Source organism: Folsomia candida, unplaced genomic scaffold, assembly GCF_002217175.1.
Source record: "Folsomia candida strain VU population unplaced genomic scaffold, ASM221717v1 Fcan01_Sc032, whole genome shotgun sequence".
In the NCBI taxonomy this organism is placed as follows: Eukaryota; Metazoa; Arthropoda; class Collembola; order Entomobryomorpha; family Isotomidae; genus Folsomia; species Folsomia candida.
Genome location: NW_019091224.1, coordinates 1,171,701 through 1,176,800, shown reverse-complemented (window position 1 = coordinate 1,176,800; position 5,100 = coordinate 1,171,701).

Sequence of the window (5,100 nt, the reverse complement as noted above, 5' to 3'; positions counted from 1 at the left end):
GGGAACTATGAGTACGACCCAGACAAGAAGAAGATTGAGATCCCCTCCAGGAAACTGAGGTCAAAGGACATGATCAAACCTCCTAAAAAGTACCAATCGTTCGTGGCTTCATCTCCTACAATTCCAAGGAATTATGAAGATGCTATTTCTCAGCCTGAGGGAGAAAAATGGATGGAAGCGATGAAACGGAGATGCGCAGCCTGGAGGGGAATCGTACTTGGAAATACGTACCGAGACCTCGTCACGCCAAAGTTCTGGAACCAAAGTGGGTCTTCAGTATCAAGAAAATAATGAATGGCGAGATTGAACGATTCAAGGCTCGTCTCGTCGTGCGCGGATACCGACAGCAGTTTGGGGTTGACTACCAGGAAACTTTCTCAACGGTGGCTCGTTTTGAATCCATCCGTTTCATTCTGGCTTTCACAGCAGCAGATGGGTGGAAATACAAACAATTCGACGTGAAGACAGCGTACTTAAATGGCGTCCTTGATGAGAAGATTTTCATGTCGCAGCCAGAGGGATTCGAAATAGACGGGGATGATCTGGTGTGTCTACTTCTCAAGAGCCTGTATGGATTGAAGCAAAGCTCACGATGCTGGAATAGGACCTTCTCAGATTTCCTGAAAAGCATTGGTTGTTTCCTACACACAGCGACCCTTGCGTGTTCATCGGTGTCATTTTTGGATTCATAGTTATCGTCGTTCTGTACGTGGACGATGGAATTGTGACATCAAAGAGCGAGCTAGCAATTGCGTTTGTTGTGGACGCCATGAAAAAGGCGTTCGAGATCACACGAAAGATTTGGAGGTGTTCGTCGGAATTGAAATCACCATTGAGGGTGGGACGATGACACTAGCCCAACACCAGTACACTGAGGCTCTACTGGAAAAGTACGACCTTGCGGCTTCAACGCTGCCCCAGGCCCTTTTAAACGCGTGAAACTTCGACTCGGGAAGAGACGATACAGCCTTGATGACCAATGCTTGTGCAGTCACCGGATTCCCCATCTCTTTAAGAGCTCTCGCCAGCTCCTCCAGTTCACCGCAGGCTTCCACCGCAGACCGATCTTCAGAAATCTTAAAATTGTAGAACCTGGTGAGCGTCCGCTGCACGTTCAGAATGCTTGCATCGGAATTTACTTCCGCAATCTTTTCCCAGGTAGTTTTTGCTGAGTCGCATGCATAGATATGCGCCATCTGACCTTGCTCAAGTAGCTGAACAATGAGCGAGCGAGCTCCCACGTCGTTCTCGTCCCACTTGTCCACGTCTGTTTGGTTGCTCCCATCGGTCTTGAGGGTTGGCTTCTTCTTCGTACCATCTATGTACCCCCAAACGCCCCCAGCCTGCAACGCCAAGGTGACCTGTAGCTTCCAAGGCTGGTAGTTATCCCCGTTCAACTTGGGAATATGAGACGTCTCAACTTTCTTCATGATGATGACTCTCTTCCACGCTATCACTCGAATCTTGATTACGTATCTAGTTACACACCACTGCTGCAACTTCACACTGTGTAAACTACTGTGTACTGTGTAAACTGTGTAGGTATGGAGCTGTGTAATTTGACGATTATTATTTCACTACTCGAAGTAAGAATAAACGCGACGTTTTCGCGAAACTTGACGACTTTATCCTTAAACGCGAGTCTGGACAAACCAGTTTTGACGACAACGAGAAGGAGTCTCAGAAGAGTCTCAACTTTCCCGAAAAGTGAGAAGGATTAGCTAAAAGCTTTTACCTGGCTAATGCCCTCTGTTAGAGCATACCCAACCTCTCACTCTGTCTCAAAACGTAAAACTTGAGATAACTCGAAAATCTCAACTTGCCTCTTGTGCGATCGAAAACCACGATTAAGATACCATGTGGTAAATAATGAACAACGATACAACACGACGGTTGCCAATCGACTGATAATTTATTGTCAACATGCAACATGATTATATAGACATCATGAGTAATAGAATATGTATTAATAAATGTATGAAACTGTTCCTCACGACACTTTCCAAAGTGTCTGACCTAAATAGAAAGGAAGTGCTAAATCCTTCTCCCAAGAATGGGAATGCTAAGAATGAGCTGACACTGTACAAAGGTCCAATAAAGTCGGTGCCATAAACATCCGTTATGAAAGGCTACTTGAAATAGCTAACCTAAATACCTAATATTAGATCATTTTATCCAACATATAGTAACTACGATTATGGAACAATTGGCTGGCTGAGTTCATTCCGGTATGAAGGATTTCACGCGTTATACTGTAATTTCAATGAGTGGTCTGAAAATTCTGATTTGGCTGTGTGGGTGTCACCTTTTGCTCCAGAGGTGTGGCTGTTCTGCACGATAATTCTGGGAGTTTTAGTGGTAGGACAAATTTTAAACGATTTGTTCCCGGTTAAGCTAAGTACAAGTGGGGCCAGTGTGGCAAAAGGTGTGGGTCATGTAGTTTTCACAATTTCTGCAATGTTTGTTCGACAAGCGGCAAGCAGTAAGTATCTCTCGATGTGGACCTTCGTGTCTTTGCTGTTCGCAAGTACTATGCTCCTGTCACAGTACGAATTATACTAATCTGGTAGTGCCGCTAATCTGGTAGTGCCGCCGCGATATGAAAAATTTCACACATTGAGCGAGTTTTTTTCCAACGATTACACACTTGTTTTTAAGTCCGACAAAGGGCACAATTTGCGTTCTGGTATGTCAAGATTGGAGGACGAATTTCGTATGAAGTCCCTTGGCGAGTTCCCGCGTGATAAAACCATCGTTACCAGATATGCGTGGTTCACTGGTTCAATTTTATTTAGCAATACTGACAAAGAAACATTTTTTCAAGCTACACCGTGATTGTCTAGCGAGCTTCTATATTAAAAACTCAAGGGAAAAAATACAAATTACATGACACCTACGTTTCCTGATGTTGCTTAAATAAACAAGGTCCCAAAAAAGGGAAATTTTAGTGAGGCGTAGTGCAGCTACAAGTACTAAATAAATTTTCCGAACAGCATTTGCATCACCACTCTCAACACTATCTATTCACACATTTGGAGATTCAGTTTAATAAAATTAATTAAGAGAATAATTAGAAGGAAGTTACGAATAAGCAGTTGTAGGAACTATATTCTGGTTGATTCCAATGATAATTTTAGTTGCATAATTTGTAAAATAGCCAGTTGATGTTAATATAACTGCTTTTGCGATTATTTTAACCTTAAGTATAATTGCAATAATTTTTAAATAATTAATTCCTCGAGGATAATAATGTGCGAATAGAGTGTTGAGAGTGGTGATGCAAATGCTTTTCCGAAAATTTATTTAGTACTTGTAGCTGCACTAGGCCTCACTAAGATTTCCCTTTTTTGGGACCTTGTTTATTTAATACTTGTTATTTACAGTTATTTACATAACACAACACATTCCTTAACACTACCGTTAACAATTGCATTTTGGACAATTGCTAGGACAATTTAGGACAATCTAGGACAATTTAGGACAATTGCAATTTAGGACAATTGCACCCGTTCCTTAGTGTAAACGATATGAATACTTTGCGTCCCTGAAAAAATTTCAAGGTTTCTAAATTGAGTAATTTGACAATATCGTAACCGATTTTGGCCAGTAGTATCTTTATATTTAAAGATAAAATCACTTTAAAATGTTCGAGATACGAGAGATTGACAACATGTACGAGATGCATGACGAGATGTACACTACAAAATGCGTACCATTTTTGTTGCTAGGTACAATAAAAATCCCTAATTTTTGGATTTCAAATTTGAATAACTTTGTCAGTTCTCAGTTCTCAAAAATTTTAGCTGATTTTGTCAATAACTTTCGCAAAAAAACAAAATTTAAAAAGGCGACTAGCACATCGTCTTCAACTTGTCTAACAATGATCGGTGCAAAATTTCAGCCCAATCGGTTGAGAAATGACTGAGATATCGCCTATGGTCAATTTTTTTGTTAGGGTCAAATGCATACTTAGTAATTTTTCGTTGCGTGGTATTTGCTTCACTAAGAAATAAGTCTCCATTGTTAGTTTACGTATTTCAGTAGTAAGTAATTCAAAAATACGTAAAAAGAAATATTTAATTCCGTATTATTTTAATTACAAGGCCCACCTGGGACAACGAGACTGCCTACATTAGAAAACATAGCCCAAGAAATGTCGCACTGAATGGTCACCGAAGTCGTATACGCTACCTGCTTATTAGATTACAGTATGCAATCTTGTAGGGACACTACGAGTGTTTTGTGATTAATGATATTGCCTTAAACGAAGGAGTATTTGATGCTGCTTACACCATTCTGAGAGCGGAAATTGCCAAGAGTATCCGAGATCTGTATCTGGGAGGATTTTCAAATCTGTGGAAGCGGGAATTAGAAAATTTATACAAGTTAAAAGCGATGCAGTTGTCACCGATGAGACTGGCGTCACCATATATTTCTCCAAATACGCTTTCTCCCTTTTTCTATACTATAGGAATAATACTTGTCCTTCTTGGAGTAATTATTTTGGCAGAAATTTTATCTGACGAAACCATTAGGGGGACATTGTGGGACAAGGGGAGATGTTTCAAACATTTAAAAACACTTTTCGTTTTTTTTTTTAATCTAACAATTTGTAGGTAAGGGTGATTAAGACGGCGTATAATGGTCATGAACATGTTAAGTAATGAATTCGACCAATTGCTGGAAATTATTATATTAATGGTCAACTTAATACTACATAAATAGATAAATTGTAAATTTGTAAACTGAATAAAATTTTGCATTATAAGAGGCTTAAGAATTAAATCTGACCCAATGTTTTTGCTGACAAGAAGCATGTCTCAACCAGACTTAACTATGCAGCATGGGAATAATCGGCATTTCTACACTGGAGTTTAAACTCTCCCAGTGGGGTATGGAACTTACCCTTTACTCGTTTAAGATAGTCTTATGGAATTGACAAAACTGGCAACATGTCAGTCTGTCCGTCTTCTAGCACGATAATTCTTGTTAAACTCAGGCTATCGACTCGAAATTTTGCTCACAATTTATCTTTTAAAAATTCAACCATAGGCTTCTGACGACATCTTTTCAGCTTTGCTAATCCACTGCTGAGGTTGG